The sequence below is a fragment of the Lissotriton helveticus genome, chromosome 4_1, assembly GCF_964261635.1.
Source record: "Lissotriton helveticus chromosome 4_1, aLisHel1.1, whole genome shotgun sequence".
NCBI classification, from domain to species: Eukaryota; Metazoa; Chordata; class Amphibia; order Caudata; family Salamandridae; genus Lissotriton; species Lissotriton helveticus.
The window spans coordinates 1,368,295,307-1,368,312,764 of record NC_136063.1 but is presented as its reverse complement, the minus strand read 5'-3'; the positions used below and the strand labels follow the sequence as shown (position 1 = coordinate 1,368,312,764).

The following is a 17,458-nucleotide window of genomic DNA, read 5'->3' as shown; positions in this document are numbered from 1 at the left end:
GTCATTAATGCATGCTGAAAGCGTCTAGATGCAATTAGCCAGTGCAAAAACAGATATGCTGATACATTCTGCACAATAGCTCCTGCTCTTTTGTGATCTGTGAGGGGAGCAATCCGAATCTTACAGATGTTCACAATATTAATATGAAAGAGAAACATGCTGATGCGATGGTTATATTTGTTATGCCTTGTTGCCAATCATATGCCACAAAAATAAGAAAGGAAAGATGCAACTTCCCAAGCGAAGTACCCAGATGTATTCAACAAAAATGTAAAAGCAAAAAAAAATAACCCTTGCATATAATTTTGATTGAAAAATTACATGTGCTTCCTTATTAGGTAGCTGTATTTGGAGTACTTAGAACAAATAAAAAAACATTTTCAGTTTAAATGCATCACAAGACAATTAGATTCCTATATGTGGAAAAAGGTAGTATTGACTTGGAATTACTGTAACCAGATGACAGAGTTTAAACAGGCAACGATGACTAAAACTAACAAGCATTTACAATGCAATGGTTTCGCCTTTGGATAAGTTAGAGCTATTGGCATTGTAAATGACAAAATTTGTATTTATGTGTTGGTTTTGTCATTTACATTGCCATTAGCTTAATCTCTCGCTATGTAAGACCTATTGTACCCTACGGACGAGCTCAGCAGACAGCAATTACTACCACACACACACCTAGAGCCACACACACACACACACACACCTAGCCACACACACACCCATAGCCCCACACACACCCAGAGCCCCCCCAAACACACACAGAGCCCCACACACACACCCACCTAGAGCCCCACACACACCCACCCACCCAGAGCCCCACACACACACACACCCACCCAGAGCCCCACACACACACACACACACCCAGAGCCACACACACACACACACACACACACACACACACACACCCACCCAGAGCCCCACACACACCCACCCAGAGCCCCACACACACACACCCTCCCAGAGCCCCACACACACACACACACCCAGAGCCCCACACACACACACACACACACCCAGAGCCACACACACCCACCCAGAGCCACACACACACACACCCACCCAGAGCCACACACACACACCCACCCAGAGCCACACACACACACCCACCCAGAGCCACACACACACCCACCCAGAGCCACACACACACCCACCCAGAGCCACACACACACACACCCAGAGCCCCCCCCCCCCCACACACACACACCACGCCAGGCGAAACCTAAAAAGTATAACAAATGAAAATGCAGAAGTAATAGGCAATATACAGCTCTTCGCCATCCACCGGAGTGTGCTGGCATCGCAAGGCCTCTGCACTCCAAGCCTAGCACGCCCAACGCTGCCTCGTGTCACGTGACGCCATCAGCGTTTGTACTTCTGGGTTTTTGAGCTCACCTGTACAGTGTTAAAAGTGAAAGTACAATCCCCAGAAGCTACAACAAGCCATCGTTCGGTTGTCTAGAAGGCCATGACATTAACCTACTAGCTTACCTATTGTTCTCAGCTACCTACCCTCCTCCCGGCTTCTCTAGGCCCTTGCCAATCCAAACTCGAGCGAGGTACTTCAAAACTGGAAATGTCTCCCCTCGTTGTTAATGCCAACACTACCCCCAATCTCCCACGGAAATGATCGTAGGACTCCAGTAATCTACTGCAAATGGCAGCAAATGCCCTTCTTGTTAGGTTGACCACATCTTAAGAACCCAAAACCGGGTCATTTTGCAAAAATAGAAAAAAGGACTACAATTTCACATCATCGGGGTTGTGCAGAATGACAGCTCTAACCAACATAGGAACAGAGGACACAGAAGAGGCACTTTAAAAAAAAAGTCTTTTTTTTTTTTTTTTTTTCCCATAGGCAGGTTATATTTAATTTAGGCATTCTTTACATAAAAGCACCTGCAGCAACAATATGGAGCACAAAATGCCGGCACGGTGTTCAACTGGCACAGTCAATGAATAATGGACACTCTAAACTCAAAATACCCAACGGAAATTCAGTGTACGAATGATACATGGATCAGTGGTGAAATAATACATTACAAAGGACAAAAATGTACAGTTTTAAAAGTGCCTCTGCCGGACAGTCCACTCTAACAAAGAACCAGATCGCTTATGAGGTCGCCTGCTTCAGGTAAGCGATCAAATTACGCCTCTCCTTGTCATTCCTAATGCCAGCGAAGATCATCTTTGTTCCTGGGATGTACTTCTTGGGATTCTCCAAGTATTCCATCAGCGTATCTTCACCCCAGGTAATGCCTTTGTTTTTGTTGGCCTCTGTATACGAGAAGCCCGGAGCCTGCCCCGTCTTGCGCCCAAACAGGCCGTGGAGGTTGGGGCCAACCAACCTTGTGCTTCTCTCCCTTTTCAACGGTGTGGCACTGCGCACACTTCAGAACGAAGATCTTCTTTCCCTTTTCAGCATCTCCCATTTTGAAGCCTCCGGTCCCTCGGCTCCGCTCGCTGCAGCTGCTGCTCTCGCGCTCAAGGACACGCTCTGCTCTTCGTCGTTTTTGAAGCAAACATCCTAACTGTTAATTAAATAGCTTACTTATAACAGCTCCTAACTAGCACAGCTTTAGAACACCATGAAAATAAAGTGCCTCACTGTTTTCAGTCAACCCCCTTAAAAAGAGGGCATGAGTCAAATATCCCGAAATCTGCCGGAGCAGCTGGTGAAAACCGGGACTGTCCCTACAAATCCTGGTCACCCCGCCTCATGTTAAAAACGCACTCTTCCTATCTAGCGGTCAGAACACCAGTCAAAAATAGGTGCCCGCCAATTCCCACGCTTAAACTTCTCCAATAGCTCATTCTGCATTTTTCCCGACGCTAATCTGTCCTACATCCCGTATTTACAACTCACTCTCTTAAAGAGACCCCATCAAATTATTTCGCCCTCCTCTCCTACAGGATGAGAAACCCATGCGCCAGAGCGCTGAAGGTACCAAGCAAGCTACAACCCCTGCTCCCCTGAGCCCACCCCAGGGCCGCATACCTTGGGCATTAGTGAGTCCGACCTCGGTGTGAGGACCCTTCGGCCTGGGACCCCCCCGTGCCCTTCTCTGCTGCAGCCACACTGTCCTCAGCCAGAACCCAGAGCTCCAGGTCAACGGGACACCCGTTCCAGGCCTGGGCTTCTTTTTCACTCGTCATTGCCGTCAGGTGTGCCGCCGCGGTAGAAAGACCCGAGACTATAAATCCCAGAATGCACGCGTGTGCTGGGCAAAACCAGGTCTCCCTACACTGGTAAGTAGCCACGTGCTGCATCGTCAAAGACACCAACAGGAGGGGGTAGAACCCGTCTTGTCACTGGTGCTGGCACTAGTTTCAAAGAAGGGGTGGGTTACTGCACCCCGGAGTTCCATGCCCACGAGTCAGTAGCCAACACACTGGGCCCACCCAGGAGCACAGTGCCCGGCCTGGACACTGCCAATTAGTCCTTAGACAAATGGCGCCTACACACCCCAGAACAACTACCAGCATTCGCTCTGGAGCTATCCATGCCTCTTATCATACACAACTCTACTGACCCCCAAATCCCGCCCGCCCAGGTTCCATAGAGATGTCGCCTCTGGACTAGTGCCGGCCCGCCCGAATCCACTGTAATTTCTAAACAAGCACAGTTGGGAAAGAGGAGTGTAATGTGGCCGCGGAGAACAGTAGACATCACCGAAGAGGGGACATGAACCACACTGTGAGATGTGATGCGGAAGAGGGAGAAAGGGGTGAACCGCAGGATGGGGGGCGGCCAGTTCAGGTATGATATGGGCATGAGAGTTAGTAAAGTGGAGGGGAGGGCGTCGATAGAAGACCACTTAATAAGAAAGCCGTTTTGGGGTGGTGGGCACTTCGGAGAGTTGGAGTTCGAGGGATGCAAAATCTGAAGCAAAATAAAGTCTTGACCTTTAGCACCGCTGGAGTGCACGTGGAGGGCATGAGGGCAAAGCAGTCAGAAAGGAGATTTAAAATACAACTGAGGTTAGTGATTTTCCATAGAGAAAGTAACAACTCCCCCCAATCGAGCGGGCAGCAGAGGAGTGCCTGGCCAATCACCAAAGCGTCTGGCTTGTCGTGGACATACTGTGTGCTCGAGGTAACGGCAGAAGGGACGGCTTTGCGCACAGCATGAAGGTACTGACCTGGCACCAGGTCAGAGCCAAGGGCGGCCGCCGGACAACACTGAGCGCCAACCGCTGCATCACGCGACCTATACTTAACAGGCTCAGGAAGAAAACTGAACTCTGCATGTTGTGAACATCGAAGAGGGACGAGCACGGACGGAGCCGTGGAAAGAGTAGAAGGACCACTGTCTACTTCCCAATACACACAGGAGACACAAGTCAGAGCTCCGCATTTTATTTATTTATTTTAAGTTTATTTATTGCATTTTTATATAGCGCGGACTTTACCCAAATGTGCCAGGGCGCTTCACAATAGAACCAAGTACTTTACATGAGGAGAATAATTTTACATTTTTACACGTTACAGATGCAAACGAGAAAGAAGCAAAATTAAAATAAATCAATAGATGGCAGTCACAAAAAAAAACAAGTCAGGTCCCGGGCCGGCAGCCAATCACGGCGCGGCCGGGGAATGACGTCACGGGGGTGTCCCGGGCCGGCAGCCAATCACAGCGCGGCCCGGGAAATGACGTCACGGGGGTGTCCCGGGCCGGCAGCCAATCGCAGCGCGGCCCGGGACAAAGGGGCGGGGCTTAAAAAAAGCACCAGAAACGCCCCCGAATCGCGTTTTCAAGAGAAAGCGCGATTGACAGCCTCTGTCTCCCAATGGCTAGTCTCCATTTATGGAGCTAGCCAATTGGAAACAGAGGTGGTCCAAACATCCCTACTGAAAACAAAAGTTTTCGATCTGGGAGGGGCTGTGCCCCTCGCCAGGTCGAAACCTAAAAAAGGATAACGAATGGGAAAAAAAAACATTGACAAAAAATATACTGGCCCACTCGCTCCCGCAATGAAGAAAACCTTTTTTATGCTGATGTGGGCATATTTTGCCACTTACAGTGCAAGGGCACCAATGGCAGAAGAGAACTGATCCACTGCCCCATACCGTACGGTGTGGTGGACGGATGTAAAATATGAAAGGTAGTGGAACAGGTCAATGGATGAAGAGGGTGACCTAATGCCCCTCTATGTGCTTATCAATTACCCTCTATGTGCATATCAATCTATCTCTCTCTAACAAGGTGTGTGTATATATATATATATATATATATATATATTATTATTATTTTTTTTTTTTTCTCCAACGTGACCCTTTGCTCGTAGGGCGCTCCACAGCCGGTGCTCAGCATAGGGACCGGGTCCAGGTCCGATTATTTAATTATTTAGGACAAAGGATGCGGCACACCAAATGGTATTTGCTTATTTTATTAACAAGCTCTACCCCACCAACGCATTTCAGCCACCAAGGCTTTGCTCACGGTCAGTAAGTCCTTCTTCCATTTCTACTTACATACCCACTTGTGCCCTACAAACAGAAAGACAATTGCGCTTTTTTTTTTTTTTTGGTTAAAGACTTTTATTGCAATCTGCATTACTTACACAGCATTTACCTACAACCCGGAGGCCGGCTGCTATAGAGAGACATTTCGTTACACATTTCAGTCATTATTCGCTCTACAGCGTCCTTGGTCGTCATTTGCACATTTCCAATCAGCAGAAAATATACGATTACTTTCCCAAATAGTTTTGTAACAGTCTTATTTTTATATTTTATAACTATAACTAAACGTGTGACTCAGATAGTAGAACAGGTGTTTTGTCTTTTTTGACACTCATTACTTCTCAGTGCATTAATTGATGCAGATAGCAAACATTCACATCTCAAGATCCCCAGTTCTTAGCATTCCTTTTACGGGACGTGCGGCCAACCCATCAGCGCTATATCAACTCTATTTGTATGTGATAATTCAATCTATGTGCGTCTCATTCAACATCCCCCTCCTCCTCTGAGCTGTCTATATCTTCTTCTGATAGGGGCTCACATATATCCCCTCGATAAGTGTTCCATGGCATCCATATCTTGTTCCATTTCTTGGGGTTTGCTCTCATTTTATAGACCGCTCTTTCAATCACTAATAGTAAGTCCATATTTCTACACCATTGCGCCAGTGTCGGCGCCTCTACTGCCCCCCACTTTTGCGCTATATCCCGCTTGGCCACCATTATCCCTACGATTGCCCACTGCTGCCCCTGACGAGTCAAATCATTCTGTTTCCACACATTCAGTAGAAACACACGAGGGTCTGGTGTTAGGGATACTTCCAATGTTTGTTAGATGGTGCGCAGAACCTGTCGCCAGTAGGTGGTGATAATTGGGCACTCCCAGAGTGTGTGAAGTAGTGTGCCTGGTTCTCCGCATCCTCTAAGGCAGGTGGGATGGTCAGCTCTGTGCATTTTGTGTAGAGTAGTTCTCGTATAGTAGACTCTATGTAATATTTTAAGTTGCACCAGCCGATATCTTGATGAGATACCCGCTTCTTTGACAATTGCGCTTTTGATGAGTTAAATAACATTCAGTTTTTGGAGTATTCAGGGTTAGTACCCAGCATCATACTTCGATTTTATAGTTGTTATACTTCTTTAATGGTATAGTACCCATATTGACTCTGATAGGTTTCAGTTCGGGTCTGTTTAGAGAGCTACTATTCCAAATGGACATAGAGTTCCTCATCGTTATTGATGCCCCTGGCTGCTTAGTCCTGAATTTTATGATGAGTCGTGATTCAGCTTGACATATGCTCCAGACACGGTCACCTCCTCGGTTACCTTCTGGTATGATTTTGATCCCGTAGAAGCACATCGCTCTCCAATCGCCTTTTTGGCATGTAAGGATATGCTTAGCTGTTGCATATGCCATGTTCGCATTCTTGACTGCACGTATATGTTCGAGTATACGTTTTTTTAGCATGCATGTTGTGCTTCCAATATATTTCTTACCGCACTTGCATTCTGTCATGTAGATGACAAATTTTGATGTACAAGTTATGTTTTCTTCAATTACCATAGTTTTACCATTTGGTTCCTGAATATTTGCCATATTCTTGCCTATTTTGCAGGCCTTACACGATTTGCATGCTTTGAATCCCTTTTGTTGGTTCGTGAGCCAGTCTGTCTTTGGTTTAGTTTGAAAATGGCTTTTCACTAGCATGTCCTTTAAGGAAGTGTTCTTTCGGTAGGTTACAGTTGGTTTATTGCGAACAAGTTTTCCAATATCAGGATCCCCTGAAATGAGATGCCAATATTTCCTCATCTTGTTTACAATGCTTCCACTCTCTTTACTGTAGGTTGTTATAAATCGTGGAGGATTCTTCTCTGCCATGTCCTTTGGTTTTTCCATTAGGATCTCAGTTCTGGCACATAACTGAGGCACACACTACAAGACCCACAAACCAACGCAGACTCATTTGAGTCGCCCATTGGAGGGCTCATATTTTTAAGTGGGAGGTGTGGCCTCTATGCCAAAATGACTGTTGCGCCTCTGAAGAGTGCAATGAGCACGAAACGCGTCAGGCCTGATTCGACAGGTATGCTGTAAACAGGATCAGCCTGCTGATCGGCTTTTATCTCATGAAGGTTGCTGCAGTGGATGTCAGAGTGCGTCTCCAACTGGTGGGAACCTTGAAGCTTTGATCATGAGTCCATTCCAGACCTTACACGTAAGAGATCGCTTGGATTTTCAACTAAACACGACTTTTCTGCTAGTTTGTTTGGCTTACAGATATGCCTCATAGGGACCTATATGTAATCTATTCTATTTTATTCCTGGATTTGTAAAGGGCATGGCTGCCCTAACTAGGCTTCCCAGTGCTTGAATAAGCAGAACCGAGCGAAACAGGCCAGATTTAAATAGCCACACCTTTACCTACAGCGAAGTGCAGAATCAGCCTGAAGGCAGTGCATTCCTCAATTTGGGAAAACACTTGTGTACCTTGCTGGGATCTGGACTGAGCAAAATGTTGAACTCTTATGTATGCACAATACCTTTCTCTAAGAGTAACCCCCTTTGCACCATGTGGATGTGTCCATGCAGGCCTTCCATCCTTTGCCATCGCTGCCCACCCACATCCCAGTGCTTGTTACCGCTTGAATTGGTACATACACCCCCTTCGTCCTTTGTATGGATGACTTAAACAACACACTGAAGTAACTAACTATGAACAAGTTTCAGAAGTGAGTGAACGAGTTTGTTACCACTCCACCTAAACACAAGTTTTAAATGAGGATCCCTCAAGAAGTTATTTCTTCCATGAGGCTTGAAGGACTGGTTGCTGAAGAACGGTGGTATCAGTGGAGTGGACCTTATTTGCCGGGGACTCATCATTTCTGCCTATCTGGGCCTGCTTTCGGTGGTATAGTACCAGAATATCTTCACCAGACTTAGCTGACATCAGTATCATGTCCCAAATATCAGTCTAATATTTCCTCCTGGGATACATAGATTATACAAATATACACACAATGGATAGATAATTTAGCAAATGATATTGGACCCAATATTTATGAAAAACAATACTTCTGTGTATGATATTCTAACACTTTGGGAAGGTTTAGAGAATGGGCAGCCTTTGTAAAATGATCTGGGCAGTATTTGATTTGTGCAAGTAGTTGTGGATGGTGGGCACTGGCAGTGATTTTAGGAATGAGGACGTATTTTTCATTATCAGATGTACCACAGTGAGCGAAAAGGGTGAAAAGGGAGAAAGAAGACAGAGAATGGTATGTACACTGTGTCAGAGGTAGAAACAGTGAGAAGAGGAACCTGGAAGGATGAGGTAATGAGATGTGAAGTGCAGGGTGGTGAAAGAAAGAGGCATGAGGTGGATTCTAAGGGCAGGCGAGGTATTCAGCAATTCCGCCATTGGCAGCGCTGGCAGTGGGCTCCTATGAAACAAGGTGAGACCCTGCATGTATTATTTTTATATAATGAAACACTGGACCTGGGAGCCCAGGCAATAAAATGAAACATCTTCCATACCTGAATGAACTTTCCCTGCCTGCCTGCCTTGTTAACCAACAAAGAAAACTGGGCTAGGATTGGTCAGAGTGTGTTTTTGTTTCACTGCTGACAACATGTAGGTGTATATCAAGCGGTCAACGACTATGTTGATCTCAGGGTGGGTGATGTTCCCTGAGTTAGTAGCGGTATCTGAAAGGTACATTGAAGTGACCGCAGTGATCCAGTCAGCAGACTGATTCATCCATTTTTGTTCCACCCTGCGATGTGAATTGTAGCGAGGGATTATCATACTTCTATGTTAGCACTTTCTGCTTTCTGATTCTTGCTTTTGATGTTGTTGAAGGTGGGGTAGGGTAAAAAATAACATCCCTTCCCTAGAAACTGTGTCATCTAAGTGCCTTTCAAGGGAAGGAAAAGTCTGTGCAGTTCAGTCAAGGCAGGGAAACATCTTCAGCCATGTAAAAGCCCCATGCACCAACCGACCACCAAGTTTCACCACTTGCAGGCCGAACCTACCCTCTTTTCTACAAACACCCAACTAATCTGCCAGCTGAAGACTGCACTGGAACTGGACATATAAAAGCCCCCCATAAAAGTCCCATTCATCAACCAGTTTCCAGCAATAGTAGGCAAAACATATGCACACTTAAGCACCCTAACTTATCTGCCAGCTAGAGGCTGCTGGGAGGTGGGGCGAGGCGGGCCTGGGTAGGCATATAGTTCGGCCTGTAGTAGCATTTGTTCACAAAACCCTCATATGGCCTTGGCTACAGAGAGCTTTAGCTGTCTGTTTGCCAGAGCTGTTGTTTCTAATATATACAGGGAGGGCTTTGTTTCAGCCCCTTGCTCCTGATTGAGTATCTTTGCTATCTAGCTCACGCACCTGAGTCAATGTCTTCTTTTTAGGATGCAGCCTACCAGACAGCACACCTGTCTGGTTTTTGAAAGACATCTTGGGGACATTCAGAAAGAACTTAGAAATGCATTCCGCCCTTTGCGTACCATTGGCTTTGTGGTTTGTAACTCACATTTTCTAGCTTTGTATTTGCTGTCGTTGTGATTTAGGCTGTCCAGCTTGATTTTGTCTCTTCAGTTGCCCAAACCTTGTTTACTGTATTCATCCACAAACTCACTTTCTGTAAACAGTCCTTTAAATCTTGTTCTTGTCTTGTCACATTTGCTGTGCATTCAAAGACAGAGGTCAAATGTCAAGCTCTCCGAGCTTGGTGTTTACTTTTCTTTCTCTGACTTCAAAGTGAGAGAATTTATGGGACACTCCTGCTGAGCATCCATGTAAGAAAAGAGGGTGTGTGATTTTGTTTGTAGCACACAACAAAAAAATGAATTGTGCTGATGTTTCATAATATAGCAAAATTAGTACAACTGAAGCACATTTTTGTGTAATTCTGAAGTGTGGTTTAAGCAAGTATTTGAATACGATCAAAGCACATCAATACCAATATCAATGGTGATGACATTTGCACACATTGTTTGTGTGCAGTAAAACTGTATTGCGGTGCAAATGTGATGGTCATTTCAACTGAAAATGTGTTGTCTGTAATGGCAGTGGGCTACCCCCCATGCATACTCCACACTATGACACGACACTCAACTTTATGTCCTTCGACTCTATGCCACACCACTCCATTCTGCGACACTCCACTCTACGACATGCCAATTCACTCTCCTCCACTCCAAGACACTCTATGACATGCTGCTCGACTCCATGCCACTCCAATCTATGTCACTCACTCCACGAGACAACATGCCATTCCACGCTACACCCCTCGACTCGACTTCACCTACCGCACTCCAGTCTACCGTACTCCACTTCAATCTATCCCACTCCACTCCAATGTACCCCAGTCTACCCCACCCCACTCTACCCCAATCTACTCCACTCCAATCTACCACACTCCACTTCACCTAATCTACCCCAATACAATATATCCCATCTCAATTTACCCACCCCATTCTGCCCACTCCACTCCAATCTACCCAACTCCAATCCATACCACTTCTGTCTAACCCCACCTACACCACTCCAATCCAATCTACCCCATCCATTCCACTGCAATCCAATTTACCCTACTCAAATCTACTTCACTCCACTCCAGTCTACTTGACTCCACTCAACCCACTCCACTACAATCTACTCCACTCAATTCCATTCTACTCAACTCCATTCTACTCCACCCCACTCAATCTAACCCAATCAATCCTACCTCAATCCACCTCACTCCACATCGATCTACCACACTCGACTCAGGTCTATCCCGCTCTGCTCCAATATACCCCAGCCCACCCCTCTCCACTCCAATCCACTCCAATTTACCCCAATCCACCCCACTCCTATGTACTCCAATCCAATCCACTCCAATCAACCCGACTCCATTGTACTCCACTCCACCCAATCCAAGTTACCCCACTCCATTCCAATTTACCCCACTCCACTCTAAACTCCACTACAATCTATCCAATTCCTCTCCACTATAATCTACCCCCATTCCACTCCAGTCTGCCCCACTCCACCACAATCCATACCCCTCCAATCTACCCCACTCCAACCTATCACAATCTACCCCACTACAATCTACCACAAACTGCCCACTCCAATCTACCCCACTGCCCTCTAATCTATCCCACTCCCCTCTACCACACTCTACTCCACTCTACCCAAATCCACCTCACTCCACTTCACTCCAAAATTGCATTCACAAAATAGAGTGAAAGAAAGATAACTCAGCTAGATTTTATCTTTATTTTCGGAACTTTAAGTGCCTTTGACTCCTCCTATTATTTGGCTCTCATGATGATCCCCTACTCAATTGAGAGTGAAAGGCTGTCGACAATAGAGGCTTATGGCAAATTAAATGAACTATGGTTACCTGCATGTAATCACTATTTGATTTTATGTACCATCTTTCTACACATAAGTTTTCACTAAGTCACTTCACTGTGTAATCACCGAAGCACTGAACAATTATGACTCATACCCAATTTGAACCTTCGGTTTATGAACACCTTCCTAAGGAAGAACAAGTTTAAGATGCTCAGGCAGGCCAAGTCTTCTCTGATCCTCTATGTTAGATCCTGGGGGCTGGGTGGTGTCCTTGAACTTGCTGTATGCATACTTTCATGTAACCATCCTGCTGCCCCGCAGGTGTTTTCTCTGCTTCATTGGGTTAAAACATGTCCAGTTCACTGTCCTGCACTGCTACCTAATCTCAGAACCATGAGCATTTATGAAGGTGGGGGCTGTGGCCATGGCCGATCTTTGCAGGTCAGGGGCACGCGTATTCCTGAACCCAGAAGGCTGGCTGTTGAAGGCAGAGTCTTCCCTGTCAGTTATGGACAATCAATTTGCTATTTTCTTTTCCTGGATTCTCCTGTCAACTAGCCAAAATCAACAACGCCTTTCAAATCTTTTCTGCCCTTGCCGTGAGTCTCCTTCCGTAAATGGGCTTAGCCATGTGGCTGCTTCTCAGAGAACATCTGTAATTCAGACGAGGTAGCCCGGGATCTTCAATGGTGGATGAAGAATACCAGCTTGACTTGCGTCAGACCGTTCTCCCAATCCAATCCAGAGCTCATAGTGGTGACAGATGCATCAGCTCTGGGCTGGTGAAGCCACCTGGATGAGGTGGAGACTAGCGGCCTTGTCAACGCTGGAAATACGCACCACATAAATCTTGTGGAGCTGGATGCATCCGGCTAGCTCTCAAGGACTTTCTGCCCTCCATAAACGGCTACCAAGTGCAAGTTCTGATGGAAAACACTATTGCCATATGGTCATGTAACAAGCAGTATGGGGTCATGTGCTGTGCCAGGAGATGTTGAGGCTGTGGTACTGGCTGCACCTCCAGGTGATATCCTTGACTGTCAACCATCTGGTAGGGTCCCTGAACACTAAGGTAAATGAACTTAGCAGATGCCACTTAGCCGTCTACAAATTACATCTACACCCTGTGGTATTTCAAAGTGTATGTGCCCAGTTGGCTGTGCGTTTTGGGTAGATCTTTTCACTAATACCGAGACCACTGATTGTTGAGCCTTTTGGGCTCAAGAGTTTCTGCCCCAAAGGGTTCACTGTGAGGCGCATTCCACCTTCCATTTTACTCAGATCTCCTGTATGGGAAGAAGAAGGTCAAGAGGGACAGGGCTAAACTGATTCTGATAGCTCTGGACTGGGGTCAGATGATCTAGTACTTTGACCTTCTGAGTCTGAGTGTCTGCTTCTTCTTCTACCCCTTCGGGATGGCTTGCTGTCCCAACAACAAGGCAAGGTTTTACACGTGGACACCACCACAACTTACACCGCCATTTGTAGAGATTTAATGGAACCAGCTGATCAGATTTGATTTGTCTGAGGAAGTGGGGATTGTCATCCTCGCTGCTCGCCATCCATCCACAAAGTTGTTATACTCAGGAAAGTGGGCAAAGTTTGTGACATGGTATGAGGACCGTGGGATTGATCCCTGATGTACTTCTGTTTGTCTTGTCTTTGGATCCAGTAAGGGCTTGCCGTGGGCTCAGTTAAAAGTTATTTGCTAGCCCTGTTAGCCTTTCTACATTTGCCTGATCTCTTTTTAAGTCACCAGTTCTGAAGTGTTTTTTGAAAGGGCTTACATAAATGTTTTCTCCTGTGCATTTTGTATGCCACAGTGAGACTTTCATTTGGTTCTTACCTTCTTAATACGCACACCTTTTGAGCCTATGTGAAGATATTCTTTGCGGCCACTGACCCATAAGACTGTCTTCCTCATTGTGATTAATTCCACACTGTGCAAGTGAACTGCAGGTGATGTCAGTGCAAACCTCATTTACAGACAAGCGGATGCTTCGGACTCTGGTATCAGAGGCGGCGTCCTCTTTCCATGTGGCGCTGTTCATCATGCTCTCCACTTTCTTCTGTCTGCCGAATCCCTCTAAAGCGGAGGAGGCTTTACCAGTTGGACCATAACAGAGCCCTTAGCTTTTATATAAGTCAGACTAAGGAGCCTTGCATGGATGACCATCTTATTTGGGGTTATCTGATATTAAGAAGTGAAGGGCAGTTCAGGAAACTGACCTTGTCCAGATGGAGCATTCTTGTCCGGATAGATCATTCATTGCATTAAAACGATTCATACTAATCTCGGACAAACAGGAAGAAGGCCGTTACACGGGTTGGACAGGCCACTAGGTTATCCCCTGGGGGCCACCTAGATTTGGATGGTTTATACTTGAAATTTTCACTTGAGTGACACCTCTGGAGTTCATTATTATTTTTTTTGCTAAAAAACACAATTGTAATCTGGATTTTATTTCACAGTAGGCACTTCAGGATGCACCCGTCTTCGTGCAGACCCTGTGATCGGCCACTCTCAAGCCTTAATTATTTTACCGCACAGCGGAGTAATTGGTTCCTCACTGGATCTTGACTTAACCAGCAGTCAGCGCAGACCCCAACCGGGTTGGAATTATCACCGGTTTTGGGATTTATTGTTTCTCATCTATTAGGAATTGGCCTTGAAGAGTAAGAGTTGAATGTACTTTGATGAAACAAGTGTCGGCTGGCGTTTTTTGCAATTGAACATTAAATCAACAAGAATAAGATGTGTCAACTGTTTTTTCTTCCAATTCTGTTAACTGACATATCATATGTTCGATTTTTATGTGTGCACAGGTTCTTGGTTTCTAATGTAGATGTTTGGTCTGTCAAACATTAATTAAGGGGTTGTGAGGGTCACCCCTTAACTGTCAGCACCATATACATTCTAGTCTGGGCCATTTTACTTGCCAGTTACCTTGCTGAGCGCAACCACTCCCTCACACTAAGAACCCTTTGCTTTGGCTAATGCTGTTCATCATGCTCTCCACTTTCTTCTGTCTGCCGAATCCCTCTAAAGCGGAGGAGGCTTTACTAGTTGGACCATAAGAGAGCCATTAGCTTTTATATAAGTCAGACTAAGGAGCTTTGCATGGATGACCATCTTATTTGGGGTTATCTGATATTAAGAAGTGAAGGGCAGTTCAGGAAACTGACCTTGTCCAGATGGAGCATTCTTGTCCAGATAGATCATTCATTGCATTAAAACGTGTTATGCCTTGACCAACAAGGAACCGCCTGAGAACTTTGGGAATCATTATCACAATTCAAAGGCCACAACTACAGCCTTGGCAAGAGGTATCCTGTTGCTAGATATCTTCCAGGAGACTTCAAGGGCATCCTCTGACACCTTCACCAGGCTTTACTGATTTGCCTTTCAGGTCTGAAGGGAGGGCCATTTTACCTAGTCAGTCCTGCAGGATTTTTTGGTGTGATGCCCACTCTTTAGATCCTCCATATTTTGAGAAATACTGATTTTGTACTTATTCAAATGATAAGTAACCTGCAGCTAGAATTATTCATCAGAAAATGTTACTTAGCTTCTGTAATGCTCTTTCTGGTAGATACTTTACCTAAACTCAGATTCCTCGCTTCCCTCCCTCATTCCAGTTCGGTGGAGCCGAATTCCAGGTGTTAATACGGTTTCATGATAGATGTTGCACACTATCAGGATTTTAATCTGCACTGATGCTCCGTGTCTAAGGGCGATGAATACTTGTAAACTGATGTCAGCGCGCAGTGACTATATGCGGCTCTCCACCGTCTCTTCCAGAGGAGAGATAAAGTTGCCATGAAGTCTGATGCCATCACCTATTGGTACATGAGTGCAATTGCTTGAAAAGTTTCCAGACTCATTCTGGTGCCAGTGGATTTCAAAAGGTGAGAAATCTGCAGTTAGAGTGAAAGAGTTACTTTCTAAAAAAAATTCTTGTAGGGATAACCTTCAACTCCTATCCTTCCATATGGAGCATTAGGCTTACTCGCTTGTTCTCTACTTTGTGGGATTAGTGGCATTTTTTTTTCACTGTGGCTTTCCTTTCCTTCGGTCATCCTTGTTAGTGATACTTTTGAAGATGGTAGCCATAAATCTGGGTATGATTAGGACAGTGTGGTTTTAGGCTGATCTGTACGGGGCACATGTGATGCATGTGGGTTGCATATTTTGTTCACAACTGAGGGATTCTTTCATCATATCTGCAAGAACTCCTGTTCTATTGAAGAATATAACGTGTTCGATCCTGGATTTTTGAGAAAATGTGCCAACCCATTTTTCATGACTATGTAGACCAAAAGGCCCTAGCATGTAGAGACTGACTGTCCCAACGAATGTGCCCTATGCTAGTACCATACTTTGAAGAAGTCATGTATGCGTAGAGGGGACTGTTGTGCAACATGTCTTACATTTAGGGATGTTTGTCTCTCAGTATCAAGTGGTCGTATCTTTCTTACATGCTTCTGCCACTAGAATGAAAAGAATTAGGCATTATTGAAGATCAAATGTGAGGGCATCCATCTAACCAAGCAGGGGCCGCATTGAAAATAAAATGGAGCTGTTCTGCACCATCAGCTTGAAAGGAAAGCATGCATCATCATTCTTTTAGGACAATAAAGAGTCTAAATACCAGCACGTGCACACATTTTAAATGGCTTGTTGGGAATTAATTAGTGCGCCTGAAAGGTGTTGGAACGATCAGACACGCACTGGCTCAGCTGTAAAATATGAAAATCAACTTTATTTCATGTCTGGCAAGTATCTTGATTGGAGAAGATAGCAGGCCAGGTTTCACTCCCCACCATTCCTCACAGGCAAGCAGATTTTGTTTACCCACAAAGACCTAGACTTCTGTGGCCATGGGTATGCAGGCAAGTCGCAGATTTGGAGAAGAGATCGTTTCCATTATGCTAGGGACAACATTCAATTTAAAAAGAGTATTCGGGAGGTAGGGTTTCAAGAAGAAGATATTTTAGTTTGAATTGTGAGTAGGGAATGGGCAAGTGTGAGGATTTTTATAAACTTCCAGTTTACTTCCCCCTCCTGGTAAGTGAGCCACATTGAGTACTTGTACAGGCAGTATGCCACCCTCCTAAGGTCTGACTTGACAGTGCAGCTCTGTGCTGACCTATACTTGCCATGCTTTAAAATATACATGGATTGGGCTTTGGCTACCCCCAGTGAAGTATTGTCTCTCTCACCTCATGCTATTGGCTGTTTGCTGTATCATTCCTCCTTATCTGAAGTGGTTACATTACAGTGCACGAGGCACTATTTTACATCTCAGAAGTACACTGAATCAACACACATTACAGTTGTTATCTCACAAATGCATTGTATACAGAAAACAATAGTTTTTTGTTTTCACTGCAACAGGTTAAAAATAAATTGTCAGGGTTCAAAATGCAAGCCAGGCCTACTGGCAGTGCCAATGCTTGTTGATAGTGGCGTCAAAGGTGACTAGCCATTTAGCATTAAAAAGTGACCCCAACAGGAGAGGAGCCTTTGCTGATAAACAAAACAAACAACTAGTCAACAGTTTTGCCATATAGTGATCTGCCACCTGCCAAACACCTCCATATTTGCATTGTGCAACCACAGCT

At 45.3% G+C, this 17,458-nt stretch overlaps 1 protein-coding gene and 1 pseudogene across 2 annotated transcripts in view; one reads left to right on the top strand and one right to left on the bottom strand.

Annotated features, from left to right (window-relative positions):
* ATXN1 (ataxin 1) overlaps positions 1 to 17,458 on the top strand; it is a 1,154,375-nt gene that overhangs the window by 473,404 nt on the left and 663,513 nt on the right. The gene's annotated exons all lie outside the window — the stretch shown is intronic.
* On the bottom strand, positions 1,986 to 2,451 carry LOC144827518 (cytochrome c pseudogene; annotated as a pseudogene).